This window comes from Pinus tabuliformis, chromosome 9 (genome assembly GCF_031772625.1).
Source record: "Pinus tabuliformis cultivar Carrire ecotype Pingquan chromosome 9, CPIR1, whole genome shotgun sequence".
Taxonomy (NCBI): Eukaryota; Viridiplantae; Streptophyta; class Pinopsida; order Pinales; family Pinaceae; genus Pinus; species Pinus tabuliformis.
In genome coordinates this window covers 630,360,538-630,376,795 of record NC_142307.1, presented here as the reverse complement: position 1 = coordinate 630,376,795, position 16,258 = coordinate 630,360,538, and the positions used below count along the sequence as shown (strand labels likewise).

The 16,258-nt window shown below is 33.4% G+C and overlaps 1 pseudogene; it reads left to right on the top strand.

The window, feature by feature from the left end:
* Positions 1-13,353: 13,353 nt before the first annotated feature.
* On the top strand, positions 13,354-15,414 carry LOC149150207 (AP-3 complex subunit delta-like; annotated as a pseudogene).
* The last annotated feature ends 844 nt before the right edge of the window (positions 15,415-16,258 follow it).

Here is a 16,258-nt window from a genome sequence, read left to right as displayed (position 1 = left end):
ATCATGAGGCCTATGTTGAAGTTAAATATGCATGAATATTTTTTCTCTTGAGAGTATGTTGTTCTATGTTATCTTTTCATTAGGTACTCATCCTAAGATTGTACTATAATGAACCTAGATTTTGTGCAAATCCTACTTCCATATTGTTGAGGGTTTTATATAGATGTTGTTCACAATTTTATGTTCATTTGACTTCATACTCACTGAGTATGTTTTCTTCTTTGTGGGTTCTTGACGTATGAATAATTGTTTAATCTACTAAGTTTTCATGATATTTCTTAGTGTCTTAAAAGGAAGTTATTTATATTTTGGTAATGGATATCAATTTGGTCGCTTTTTTTTTTTGTACATATAGTAAAAAATATATGGAGAGGTGGATTTTATCACTCCAAGAGTAGTAAAAAGAAGGCTATTGAGAAAATAACTCCAACACCAATAGGTATTTGGTAGCAGCTGTGGAATTGGTGAACATTTCTTGCTCTATGGTGTTGTCTATTGGGCATAGCTTTCTTGATCTTGTATAGAAGAAAGTAAATTTTCATTTAGCTTATACTACATTAACCATGAAATTGCCAACATTCAGGGCACACTTTCGATCACATTTATAGAGAAAATTATAACAGAGTATCATGCTTTTCTTATCGGACCTAAATGCTCCTATATGCAACAGTGTTGACTTTAATCACTTCAAGAGCAGTAAAAACAAGTCTATTGAGAAAACAACTTTAGAACTGGGAGAGATTTTGTTGGAACTGGGGAAACGGAAAACATGTCTTACTCTATGGCATTGGATATTGGGCATATCTTTCTTGATCTTGTGTAGAAGAGTGTAAATTTTCATTTAGCTTATACTACATTAATCATGAAATTTCAAACATTTAGGGCACACTTGCCATCACATTTGTAGAGAAAATTAGAATAGAGTATCACACTTTTTTTATCATATCTAAATGTTCCTATATGCAACAACTACATTGTGCCTCATAGTTTAAATTTATATAAGGAGGAGGAGTGTCAAGGTTCAAGCTAGAATAAGAAGAGGGGAAGTCAGGATTGAGCAATGTATGAAGGATCTTATTTTGGATGTGAGATTCATGTCGAACCTCTCATTTATGCATCACACATGCTTTGATAATAAGTTGCTAGATTCTCCAAGGTGATTTAGAATAGAAAAAGTGAGGCGAGCAATAAGCTCCCTATTTGAGATAATAGTATTAATTGGAGAGACATGATCTAGAAAAGTACTATGTTGGTGTAGTTTCTTGATAGCTAAAATTATTTTTATGACTGAACTTGTACTCCCTATATTATGTTCATCATGCTTATAACTACGTTAGTTGTATTATTGTAGCTAAAGCTGATGAGAATAGCTTAAGCACAAACCTATTGTTAGCAATGCTTAATAGATTATTGTTAAAGAGACGAGAGTTTAGGCTTATCATAATATCCATAACAGATGCAGATACATTATCAGATTATCTTTTGGTTTTCAATATTTATTATGTGATGGACAAAAACTTCCCCATAGATATTAGGTACATTGCAAGTGATGACATAGACTCTTCATGAAACTCATTCGTAAATTGGGTCTAGATTAGCGAAAACACAATTGTTGAATGATTTGGTTGTATTAGTTGTACTAAAATGGGGATCCAAAATGAACAATGCTACTTACAACCTGAAGCGACAATTGAAATGCAATTTTTTCTTCTTTTCTATACAAAGAGAATTAGTTTTTGATCCTCGTTTTGCTCCTAAATCAGATTTGTTAAGTTGCAAGCATTATCGATACTTTCCCTTCCATCAATAACATGGGAAAAAAATCTAATTTAACAATTGTTTCTAAATTTGATTGAGGTACAGTCGTTTCTAAATTTGAACGACCTACATGGACAAGGGAAGGGTAGCAGTATAATTTTGGAATTTCTAACACACTAGTATACTGTAAACAAATGCTAATCCCATATTGATGAGGGTTTTATATGGATTTCGTTAACCATTTTATGTTGATTTTATTTCATACTCACTAGGTTTTCTTTTTTCTTTATTGGTCCTTGACATATTAAAGATTGTTTAATATACTAATTCGGTAGCACATATGGAAGAAGAGCATAGATGAAAAAGGATGTGATATGTTATGTGATCTAACTATAGCCCAATTTGAGTAAAAAAAATAATATTAATGTTAAATGCAATACAATCAAGGAGATTATTTTCATCACCTTAGTCAGAATAAACCCCTCACTCTCATATGGTAATGGTTCTAGATTGAATTTGTCTATACGTATTCTCCATAGGAGTTCCCATTTATACACGTCTCTATTAGCACAATTTAATGACTGGTTCTTTGGATAATGATCTATGGCAGCCCAAACTTCCTTTCCTACAAGCAATTCTGCATCAAATGCATCCATAAATTGTCCCCTGGGTACTTGAAAGGCAACCCCTTATATTTGCCAATGGAAATGTAAACACACAATGTGTCTAAAACATTCATTAAGCTCTAATGAGAGAAGCCAAGTATGTGTGTCAGATGGTGAATGGACAAACTTAATCCTTCTTTCCTTTTTGCAACCTCAAATACAATATCCTGGACAGTGTAGTAAAAATTGGGCATAGGTAGCCTAGGAAGCTCTTCATGAAAGTGTGCCTCATGGATGATATTTACGATTCTTTTCCACTATATCAAAATGAACAATGTAACTTTTAGCATAAATAACAATCTTCCTCGGAGTATGATTATGCCTTACACACAACCAAAAAATATTAATCTTGGCCAACCATTAAGCTAACATTTTAGGAATGATTGATAGGGGAAAACAAGATAATATACTATTTTTTATCATTTCATTCTATGCTTTTGTAAATCCCAGAAAAGGCATTGAAATTATTCCTTTAACATGCATGATGATGAAGGGAGTTGTAATATAAGCAAAGAGTGAAAGGCCATTTTTACAAAATCCCATATGGAGAACTATCTAGTCCATGTCTAATATGAATTGGATTTTAATGACGGGAACATGGAAGAAGAATATTGTAAAACTTTCCAGCTTTTGAGAGCATCAATCTCATGGATACTTCTATAGGCATAGCCATACATTAAATTGATTTGACTCTAACAGACTAGAAAGAATGAAATATTTGATGAAAGTTGATGTTTGAATGTTCTTAAATTGGTTGAAATTTTAAAATAATTAACAAAAGACTAATTAGTGAATTGCTTTTCAGTTTTTTCAAATAAATCTCACTTGCAAAATTTCAAATGTTGCAAGGTAGGCATAGGTATCTTTATTACTACACCCCCAACCCTTGAAACGTTTTGTTCATTTTTCTACTCTGTCTTCATTTTCTACACCTACAGGTTTGAGCTATTTGAATATTTAATGGGATGTTGAGATAAATATAAATGATTATACAAACACTGCCTCTAAATTACATTTTTGTTCAAAAACAAAGTTTCAAATTTCAAATGTCACAACAGACAAAAATTTTAGTGTCTCAAAGATGCAAAGACAAGTGAGGCTCCACATCTTCAATCTCAAGGAATATTTCAATCTATACTGGTATTCTTGGCCCTTATAGGTAATTTTTGGCATATTAACTATATTAATTCATCGAAGCTTCATAAGAAGCAACACAAACTAAGAAGCTTCGTACCTGAGCTTTTCAATTTCATAAATAAATTCTTGTAAACTTCATAAGTTTGATTGAATATGATTTTGAACACAATGGAATAGGTCTTGATACCTATTCTCCAAGTTAGATGTCAATTGATGATAAGAAAATAAGCAGCTGGCATTTAATGAATTGTAAACAAAGGATGTTAAGGAACCTCTTTCCACCAAAACATATTTCCTCTGGATTTTTTTTTGTAGTTGAACACTAAGGCTTGGAATCTAGAGACATCTTGCACATTTGAATATGTTGCTTGCAAGATAAACAGAAAGAAATTTTTAGATAAACACGTGCTTGCTCCATATTTTCCACAGACGACCCCCTTAAGCTTTTTGGGTACACAAAGTGTTTGGAAATGGAAATTTGATATATTAATTAAAGAATATATGAGATCCAAAATCTGATATCACTATTAGGTGGTTCCAAACAATTATTTTCAGATCTAAAAAGTGTTTGGAAATGGAAAATTTTATGATGATGATGATGATGATGATGGTTAACGTCCGTTGAGACCAAATAATGGTCTATCGGACCTAAAGAAACAAATTATCTATTTTGATTTAAGATTTTATTCCTATGCTCAAAAAGCTTAGAGAGAAGCCTCCCGAGCTCACTATATTTTTGACATTGTAAAAGGCTAGGAAGGTCAGTATTGTAACAAAGATTGTGAAACTGAGATCTAATGTGGTTATACGCTGGGCACTCTATGTGGTTATTAATTAAAGAATATACGAGATCCAGAATATAATATCACTATTGAGTTGTTCCAAATAGTTATTTTTGGATCTCCACTATCCATATGATTCAACCATGCATATTCTATTCTTTTAAATTTTAATTATCTAACACACAAATTGAAAATAAGACATGGTGGCATGGAGGGGAGTCCTTCCAAAATAAATGTCTTACAACATAATTAATATTTAAGTGGTATAGAAAATAAATTATTTAAAAATTTCATAATATTAAACTAATTTAAATTTTTTGATATTTTCAAAATTATTTGTGAAACAAATTTATATAGATATGTCTTATTCTAAACCAACTCTTATTTTTCCACTATTACAAACATTGTAATAAAACAAATATTATATACCCAACAACAAACTCATTAATGTTATATACTCTCTAATATTTATAGTCGAATCAAAAAGTATTTCTCAACAATTGGATAAGAGAACAATCCCCTTTCCACCTATGAGCCTCAATATTATAAGAATGGAAATATATAGTGGAATCTAAATGTATATCTCAACAATGGGTTAAGATAACACCGCTTTCCGCCTATGAGTCTTAACATTATAAGAATGGAAATCCCTGTGACTTGATAATGGAATCCTGAATAAGGTTTTTTAATCAATTTTATGGCTTGCCCAGTGTAGGATTCTTTTGTTCTTATTTTCAATGATCTCATCGTATTGGCACCTTTATTGTTGTTTTTTCACAAATAGTTCGACATTTATGTTAGCGGAATCAAGTTATTTTTGTTTAGCTTGAGTCTTACTTTTTTTTACAAGTGGGGAGCTTGTTAACAACAATTTTTTGATATTGTGATTTGTGCACATAAAAGTGGATTGAATTGCACCTCCATGTTCTTCAATATATTTGTTTTTGTTAATTGAGTCTAGCTTAGGTAATAGATATATAAGAAGTTGTTACTTTCCCCACTTGGATTCAAAATCTATGTAATAACTATTTATTCCAAAATTAATCATCTCCACGAAATTTTGACATTTTAATCAGAAACATTGATCTCAACTCAATCATGACTAATATTATGTGTGCATGGTGAGTTTCTTCAACAAGAAAAATAAAATTTATGTCTTAAAACCAATATTATATATATATATATATATACCTTAACCAGAACTCTTCTCATAATATTGTCAATCTATATATGTTTTTTTTAACAACTTTTTAAAAAATAAAAAATTACACACAATACACTCCAAAAATAATTGCAACATGATTCTTAACTGTGGGAACACCCATACACAAAAATTCATAATTATAAAATATATTTATAAATATAGACATTTAAACTTTGAAAAGTTTAAAAATTATAAAATTGATTTATGAATATAATCATTTAAACTTTGAAAAGTTTAAATTGACATTCTTCTGTAAAAGAAAATCAAACTTCATTCGTTCCAACTCAACCATAAATAATATTTTTCCTATATAATGAGTTACATATATTTAAACTTTGAGTTATACTTATTGAAATTTTGAATTTAGTATGAACTTGACCATTCATTTTAACTTACTTAATATAAAAATTTATTTTATTTTATTTTTTAATCTTTTATAAACTTGTGTATATATTATTTTGTTAATACAATAACTACTTATATCTATTGAATATAATAACTATTTATTTCCAAAAGATGTATCCCAATATATCACAACATTCTCCATTCAACAATAAATCGAAAATTTTGATCCCAACTAAGGAATAGTATTCTATGTGAATAGTGAGACTTTGATTCCAACCCCTCAGCACTATTCTATGTGAATAGTGAGTTATGCAACATAATTGAAGTGGGATTGTTAAATTGTTTCCAAAAGCTTAGAATAGTGAGTTATGAAACGTAATTGAAGTGGATTGTTAAAGTGTTTCCAAAAACTTATTTAGAAGCATGCTTAAGAACATCTGTAACCATAGTGTTCTCATTCTGCATGTGTTTCGATTTAGTGTCCCTTGAATAAGGTAAATAAATATATAATCATAAAAATATAAAATACAATTTTGTGATTTCTAAATCTGAAATTTTCAAACTAGCAATTTGGAAGTTCGCTGACACGTATACTTTGTCCTCACTCTTTATTTATATCAATAAAATAACATTTTTTTATTTGAAACTGACAGGTATACAAATAATTTTTAACAACTTCATGACAGGTATACAAAGAATTTTTAACAACTTTATATATGAATATATACATTTTTTTCGTTATAAAAGTAAAATAAAAAGCTGACAGGTATACAAAGATTTTTTAACAATTTATAAATATAGAATTTTTTCTTAGTTCCAGAAGTAAAATAAGTTTTCGGAAGTTTATATATAGAATTACCCATTCTTTTAGAAAAAATAAACGCTCATAATGTGGGAAACAAGAACGGAAAGCTGAAATTTGATTCCTCAATCAAAAGCTGAAGATTTATGTAACGATGAAGATAATGATAGATTCAGTCTGGATGTTTGATTGGAAAATTGGTAAAGATATGATTTGTTGAAGAAAAGTCCCTTAACTCAAATGGGCAAATGGAAAATGGACATGAAAATGGAAGCCAAAAAGTACCAGATTCAGGATTTCTTTTTCTTGGCACATAAATTTACTTGTTCATATATCATTTTCTCTGGTATGTTCCTTGCAACTGCTTTTTCTTGCTCATAGTGCATACTTTATCCTAGTTGGCAGATAACACTCTCAAAAAGGGGTTTTTAGCTATCTAGGCAATCTATCGGGTAAAGTTTTGTTTCCTTATGTGTACCACTCATATATATCTTTTCTTCTTCTGTCACCTTTGGTTATGTACGGTTGCAGTTACAAAAGCATAGCACTGTTTTTCTACAGTCTGCATTGTCAAGGAACTATCTCTCATTCAGTCTATAAAGATGTATTAAGCATTATCTGATTTTAATACGATCAAGTTTTTTTCGTACTGAAAAAGAAGATATGATTAATTAGTTTGGGGAATTTAATTGCATTTTATTTGTGTAATGAAAAAAAGTCAAATATATTGAATTTTTAAAATAGTAAATTATATTTGAAGAAGCTGTTTAGAATGTTTAAACTTAAAATTGTGAATTAAAATACACATTAAAAAGCTCAATTATATCCTTGGAAAATAATCCTCTTTCACATTAAGAATTTCGGGAACTCTCTTTTCCATTTTACATTGAAAAATGTACATTATTATCTTCCGGACATTATACCGGCTTCTTTTCACATTAAGATATTTAGAACTCTCTTTTCCATTGTATATTGGAAACTGTACGTTAATATATTAATATATTCCATATATTACAGTTGATTAACGAAGCTTCTAGGAATGTTTCGTTATATCTCAAAAAAACTCTAAATGACTACTTGAGAAGGAGAAAAACTAGAACTGACCATGGCCACATGACCGAACGTATATCAAAATTTTATTGCAGGTTTTTCCAACTTGCCCATGCTACGTCATTGCAGGTTTTTCCAACTTGCCCATGCTACGTCTCCATCTTGTGGTACCACAAAGCATATGAGAACATTCACACATAAAAAACAATAAGAAAACAACAAACCCACCCAGGACGAGTCTACTTCCTATAAATTCAGCAAGTTATTCAAATTTTTTTCATACAAATTCCTTCGACTAAGTCGACAAAAAAACCCCAAACTTATGGGGTTCCAAATTCTTCACCATTTCCCAAGGAAACAATGGAAATAAACTGAAGATATGCTTGAGTAACATTTAATAGGGAAAAATGTAATACCCCTTCAATTGCTATCACGCTGGGCAAAGTTAGACTGTTTTATAACAGAAAAGCTAGGACTAAGGGTAAAAGTGGGAGCAAATATTTTTTACCAAAATAGATAAAGGGAAATTCAAATGGTTGGAAAATGAGACACTTAGAATGGGACTCTCTCCAAATGAAACTTCATTGGTAAATGGGAATGGATAACTCCTTCATGATAAGAATTCTAGATCAAATTCTAGATAAGATTAATAGATGGGAGATAAATATCCATTGAGTTGTTTAGCTAGAAAAAGATGCTAAGTTTAAAAATAAAAATAAAATAAAATCCGCGCTGGAGAGAAACATGAGATTTTATGGGAAAAGCCTAAGAAAATGGATAAAAATATTCACAAAAGTGGGACACGCTAAAGCAAACCATACCATGGAAAAGGGAATTAAATACCTAGTGAATGGGGCAACAAGAGGTTGTTGATCCATGGGAAAGTACTCTCCGCTCGGGGATGAACTAGAGGAAGTCGGTTCTAGGTTGGGTGGGGCTGTTCGATTTTCCATGTGACCCCTATCAGCTACTTTGGCATTGGTTAATAGAGGTTGGTGTTAGCAGGATGCAACTAGACAATATATATACTCATTTTTGATTGCATGTTGTGGGGATACACAGGTTCAGTTGTGTAGAGCACGGACCAGGTTGATTTGTCCTTTAGCTTCCTTCCAATTGTTTGGTGGTAAGTTTATAAGTTTCTCACGAATTGAATTTAAATTGTAGATTTATGTATATTACTTATTTAATGTAGCTATAACTTTCATTGATGGAGTATATAATTGAAAGTTTGAATTCACAAATAGTAATGTCTAATGGTCCAACGAAGTAACATTGACATTGTTACTAAGTATGTTAAATAAAGGAAATTCTGGCTAAATTTAATTGAAAGGGGTATCCATATTCAGACACAAAGGGGTTGAAATGTATCATGATAGCATAAATAGTAGGATGATAATCTAACTTAACCACATGTACAATAACAATAAATCCCCACAAAGGGATGGGTCCTCCATAAGTAATTCCACGATAGAAAATTTGGTCACACGGCCTCACACTAACATATGATAAAATGATGCAACAGATGGTTGGACGAACCTATCGGTTCAATGTTATAAATTAAATTGACCTGGAAGTTATGTGTTGTGGGCTATTACAGAAAATAGTTCACTGCCCAATTTTCCCTCCACTTCAGGGTTTGAAGGATGGAAAAACGATACCCGTAGGTAAAGGCTCAATAGAGTTTTTGGGCCTATTCATCCTATGAGTTTCAATGCCCTTCGACCTCGCCCTGCAACTTTGAAAAAAAAAATATTCTTATGCCCGCAAAGATCGATATTTCAGAGGATCATTGCAGTTAACTACTAATCTCACATTGAGCTCATTTACGTACTCTAGTAATTTCCTAGTTATATCCTTAAGGAAGTTAGCATCTGGATGAACTATAAACACCACCATTAAATGTGTTTTTAGAGGTTTAATATGTTTGTCATGAATATTTATAGCCAAATCAATAAGTGTCATCATCCTTGTGACACTATGTTCTATTAGCTACTCTCTCTTTCCTTCAACTTCTGGAAAACTTCAGTAATTGATACTTTCCGCTCCACCAACATCAAGAATGTTGCAGAAATTTTGATATAAAACTTCTGCCAAGAATAGAGTAAACAGAGACATTGCTAGGACATGGTAAAGGGTTGAAAGTGCCATTCTACAATTTGTTCCTAAGCATCCCTTTAGTCTTTTTCGATTAAAGTATACATACATATGCATAACATTTTCGATGAACTTTACAAGACAAATACCCTTGTGGATAGACGATATGCATCCATCTCTTGCCGCACAAATTGGACAAGGCTCTCACAAGTAGAACTAATCCATTGATCAAGTATGTTTGTAGATGTTTGCAAATCGTTAAATTCAGTAGGTCTAAAAGGACTCAGACCTTCCACCGAAGACTTCATGCATTCTGAACCATGAATCCATATGCATTGTGCTAGCAGGAAAATTGATGAACTCACCTATGCCAATGCTTTAAGTGCATGTACTAGCTTAACATCTCTAGAGAAGAGGAAGCAAGTGCATGTCACATTGTTAGAAGTGGATATGGAATCCGATATGGATGTCTAATGTCCTCATAACCATGATTTCCAAAATGGGGAGCATAGATGACGTCGAGAAAGTGTTTAAGAAATTACTTGTAAGAGGTGAGGTTTCTTATGATGTAATGGTTGTAGGATATGCCAATCATGGCCTTTCCAAGGAAGCTCTTAAAATGTTTGATAAACTGCTAAACCATGACCCAAAATCATGTTACATTCATTGGGGTCTTCTCTACTTGCAACCATGTAGGTTTAGTTGATGAAGCCTGCGAGTACTTTGGTTCCATGACTAGCTATCATTAGATCAATCCAAAAGAAGATCACTATGCTTGCATGATGGATCTCTTTAGACGATTTGGGGGAATGAATGAGGCAGATGCCTTATTGACAGCATGCCATTTTGACCCTAAGGTGACTGTGTGGGGAGCATTGCTTAGTGACTGCAGAACTCATGGCAATATAGATGTAGGAAAACGTGCAACAAAAAAATCTTTCGAGCTAGAACCACAAAATGTTGTGACATATGGGAAACTATCAAATACCGATGCTGCTACTGGGAGGTGAGATTACTCTGCAAAGGTGATGAAAATGATGAGAAAGAAAAAAAATAGGGTCTGAAACGTCGGATGTGACAAGTGGTATCAGGGCATCTAAGTGAAACATTGGGACCTAAAGGGATCTATCACGAAAGTAAATGTTTAGGACAAAAGTGAGAGTGATCATATCTAGCATAGGCCCATTGTCCTGCTGCAGCTTTGTAGGTTCATCACTACCTACAGATGTAAACAAAAACATATTTCACTTTTGACAGAAAGGAATAATGAAGGCTACTAGAGACGAAGAACACAAGAAGGAGAGAAGATTGAATTTCGACTGGCAACTGAACTAGACACTCATGAATGTTCACAAGTAAGCCAAAAAAAAAAATCCTTCCTTATTTTCCCTAAAATCGAAAATAATCTTGTTGGTTTAATAGAGAGGGTGATGCATTATGACACCCAACCTCAGAGATCAAGTCCCCAATTGTACAACTTTTAGGAAAATGAAAATTTTAATTCATATAACAGAAGGGAAATTAGTCCTATTCATATATCAAGGTAATAGAATTAAAAAAGAAAAAAAAGGGTTTAATAATATCCATATTGTGCTTTGTGCTTGATTTCTATAAATATATGTGAATTGGGTGCAAGTTGGTTATGTTTTTCTAGGACTAATGGTTACCAATCCAACCACGGAGTGAATTGAGGCACTGCCATACCAAAGTTGAACTGCATTTATTTATGGAGTATGTTTAGTGGATCACGCATAGGGTATGGAAAAGAAGGAGGTCTAGTAAGGTCCTGTATGCTTCACATTTGACATCCTAGTCAAGAGTAGGGGTGATCCATCAATTCTTCTTGTTTTTATTTTTCCATGTGTGTATCGGTGCAATGGCTATGGATAAAAGCCAGAGACATGTACGCCTAGGCCTAATATGCTCCTCGAGGTTACGAAGCTCGAAGATCCAGATTTTGAGTTCACACAACTAACACTTTAGCTTTGCAGCTTTGAGATGCATAAAAGAGCCAAGATTAGATGGGTTTGGAGTCGATCGTCAAATTTCTTATGTGACATTGTTTAATTTTTTTGCCTTTGAAGTCTCCGATATTGTTGTAGATTCCAGCAGAAATGTAGTCACTCTGAACAAGGTTCCCACACTCCCAATGCTTTACCAACGAGTATATCTAGTACTAGGTTCTGCAAAGAATTAGTGGCACTCTATGAGACTTGAACTGCTGAGAACTTTCTATATAACACCTTGGAAAATCTTTGAAGGCAAGTTGTTTTTCCATGTTATCAGGGATCAAATTGATTTTGAATTGGAAAGGTTCATAGCTCAAGGGTAACTCTATGCCTATTAAGAACCTATGTTCTCACCATGGCTTGTTACGTATGCACTGATGGCTTACATATTTGATAGATATGAAGGTACACATCATTTTAATAGATATTGGTTCTATTGTCACCACTTTCCTAGAGACAATAAGCATTAGTTATAAGAACAAGTGTCCATAAACCTAGTTTTCTGAGTTTTTTGTTTCCTCATTTAATGTTACAAAATTCATACACTTCAACTAAATGTAGTTCTTTTGTACTCATAGTAAGTGCCATGCAAAACGAAACGCCTCCTGAAATTCAAAAAACATTCAAATCCACCTCATGCTTATGCATTGTAAGCCAAAATTTCAAGAATGGCATTGCTCCATCTCTAGAAAATGTGTATGTCATTATTGAATTATTTGTAGTTGAGCTCATGCCATGGCAACAACTCTCAGACAAATTATTTCCCTAGTTCCATTTCCATATCTATTCTTGAATGACTGATATAAAATTTCAGCGATTGCATAACCGCCAACATTATTTGTATTGCTCAAAATATTTTTGATATTGGTAACCCCAAATGCAACACCAAGTATAGAACCCCAACCTACAATAATGGATAAAATGATGGCACTTATAATTCCATATGGTCCATTCTTGTCTACAATTTTTTTTCCTCCATCAGGTGAGAAAAAGCATCATAACCTGTCAAAGTGTATTGACTCATTAGAAGTCTAAGGACGAAAATATGTGGTTTACTATGAATCCCAGCATCATTTTCACTGTTGAAGTGTGTAAAAACGAATTCAACACTAGCTCTCTGAGGGGCTACAGTGGGTATAAGAATCATAAGAATAATGTCACCTTTCATTACTCCGAAGATTTTGACATGGTAACCTCGTGCGCTTACATGATCCCATAGATCTATACCAAGTGCTTATTTTCCTCTGGGCTCCTATTGAGGTGTGGCAATGTATACGGACAATTGTTCATCCTTTGATCTCTCCATGACGTTTTCGGAGAACTGACCCCTTAGCATGCTTCCTTTTTCTAGAAAACACTAGACGACTTGGTGAAGAGTCTTCATGTACAGATGGTAGGAGAAGCTCGGTATCTAGCAAAAGAAATGGATGAAATCCATAAGAAAATTAAATCAATAGGTCATCATAGAAAGGTATTTCCATTATAGAATCTCAAATATCTGAATATGATTCAAGGGTTTGACATGTCTTGGGCTTCTTTTCATGTTGTTGAGGTCATGAGCATGCCTAGATTCGGTCATAAGAAAATCGGGTATCTAGTTGCATCCTAGAGCTTCCACGAGGACACATAAGTATTTCTACTTATAACTAATCAATTGAGAAAATATTTAATAAACACTAATGAGTATGAATCTGGTTTGGAATTATAATTCTTATCTCAAATTGCAACCTGAGATCTTGCACAAGATTTAATGTCAGAGGTTTTCACTGTGTTGGGAAGCAGCAAGGCTTTGCTGAAAAAGAAGGCCATCATAGTGCTTCTGAGGGTTTTCAACAAATACCCTAATGTTGTTAGGGTTTCCTTCAAGAGATTGGTGGAGACATTAGAGAATTCTAATCCCCAAGTATCTTGCACACTGATTGGTATGCTTTGTGAATTGGCCACGTGAGACCCCAAAACCTATTTGCCCCTAACACCTAAATTTTACTGGATTTTAGCGGATTCTACAAATAATTGGATGCTTATTAAGCTTGTGAAGATTTTTGGGGTCTTGTCATTGCGGAAGCATAGGCTGGGGAAGAAGATTGTGGAGCCCATTTTCCAGCATATGCATAAGCCAACGGCAAAGTCACTGATTTTAGGTGTATACGGAATGTGATATCAGGCTTGACGGATTATGATGCAACAGTTAAATTGCCTATGGAGAAATTGAAATATTTGATGATGGAAGATCATCCCAACCTCAAGTATCTTGGACTGCAGGCACTCGTTGCTCTAATGTTGAAGCATATATGGGATGTATCTGAAAAAACAAAGAAGCACTATTAAAGGATCTAATTGATCTAGACCTTACTATCCAAGTAGCTCCTCTCCGCCTTCTTGTGGGGATTATATATGAGAATAACCTCATTGATACTATATGAGTATGGATACATTATAGTCTTGTATTACATCCTGATTTTTCTAATGAAATATTGGGCGTTATTTTATTGACTTGTAGCAAGAATGTGTATGAATTGGCTGTTGACTTTGGCTAGTATGTTTTTTGTTCTGGGTGACATTGGAACGCTCCCTTATTGTCAGCATGGCAAAGAAGTAGAAAGGTAGCTTATAGGTAATGGAATGAGGGTTAAAGATGTCAGGCCAGGACTAGTGCAAATTTCTCATTGTCTCCTTATTGATCCTGCCTTGCTTGAGTATCCATTTCTCCACTCAGTACTTTCTTCATCTACTTGGATTGCAGGGGAATATATTACACTCACAAAATCCTTTTGTATCTAAATCTTCCATGAAAGACTCTGTGGGAGTGTAGGAAGCTGACCTTATTTCCTTGTTAATTGAGTCTCCAATTGAAGGGGCAGACATAAATCCTAAGAAATCATTGCAATGGGCTATATTTGGTTAGTCTAGTTTAAAGGGAGACATTGGCATTGAGGGCTAGAAGGAAGAGACTTCAAGTGTTGTGCCTCAAAGTAGCAAAGAAGAAAATGTAGACTACAAAAATGAGAGAAGATTGGTAGATATTGAAGATGAAGAAACCTTTTACCCAAGGTCAAATATTTAACTTCCTAGCAGAGAAAGAGTGGATGAGATTATGGATGGTGAAGACTTCACCTTGTCAGAAGTGCATGGAGGTTTATGTGTCAATTCAGGAAAACAAATTGACTCATATTCTACATTGGATCATGATGTTGAGCTAATTAAGTTGAATGCCAAACCCCTTTCAAAAAGTTAAGATGTGGAGGTGCAAGTGAGGGCATGGAATTTACTTTGCCTTATAACAAAACTAGAAGGAATTCTAGGGTGTCTTTTGGAAAATCAAAATCCTAAATAAATTCAAGATATAGGCATAAACCAGGATTCTGGCACTGCCCATATTATCACACACATGAATAGTATGTTTGTGCAAGAGCTTAGTCATGTTTCAGTGCTTGCACAAGTAAGAGACCCATTACCAGAAGGTCTTGTCCTCAAGGAGAATCTTGATGATTCGGTGAAAGTTCTAGGTGATAAGAAGGTTTTAGATGATGGTATGAGTCCACAAACAAGCAGCAAGAATTCATGAAAAGAAACCACTGTAAGATAGTTAAAAAAAGAGAGAGATGAAATCATATGCCATAACTCGACTATGTGTGATGTATTTGTGAGTACTAAGCAATTATTTTCTTGGCTAAGGAAAAGGGTAAGGTTGTCATTAAACCTCAAATATAACATTATAATCCATGCTATATTAACTATCACTAATAGTGGCATGCTTTATGATTGGATGGAGGTCATGTTCCCGTGTCATTGAGATCCTGCCTTGTGATAGATTCAATCTCAAAACCTAATTTAATTAGAGTTGTGCGTGATTACCTCTATGTTGTCAATTTCTCTCAGAGTGTTGAATTTTCATACAAACACAAGATATATGTCCAAGATTAGCTCAATCGAAGCACTTCAATCTCTTGATATGCATTGTTGTAGTTAGGCTTTTGTTTCAGAGGTTGGAAAGGTCCATTATTTCTCTATTCTCCATTTGACAAACCCAACTTGGTATCATGGGACCTTCCTAAAGTTAGCTGTGAATAAATGAATTAAAAGAACCTTTGGTGTTGACTTGATGTTATGTTAATGATTTAACATTGTTTGAAAACATGTTGATGATGTGACTAATGGAGGGAGACTGCAGAAAAAATTTGTTCAACAAGCACATGAATGCATAAGAAGAACAAACATTTCTTCTTATTATTTGAATGTAATGAAAATTGAACATGAGGAATCATAGTTAAATGGATAGCAACATTAAACCTGTAGCTAATCAATAGTAGTATGTTATATTAAAGTTATGATAGTAACTATTGTAAACTAGAATTTAGAAGAAGGCATATGATGTTCCTCACAAAAATTGATTGCACAAATGCCACAAG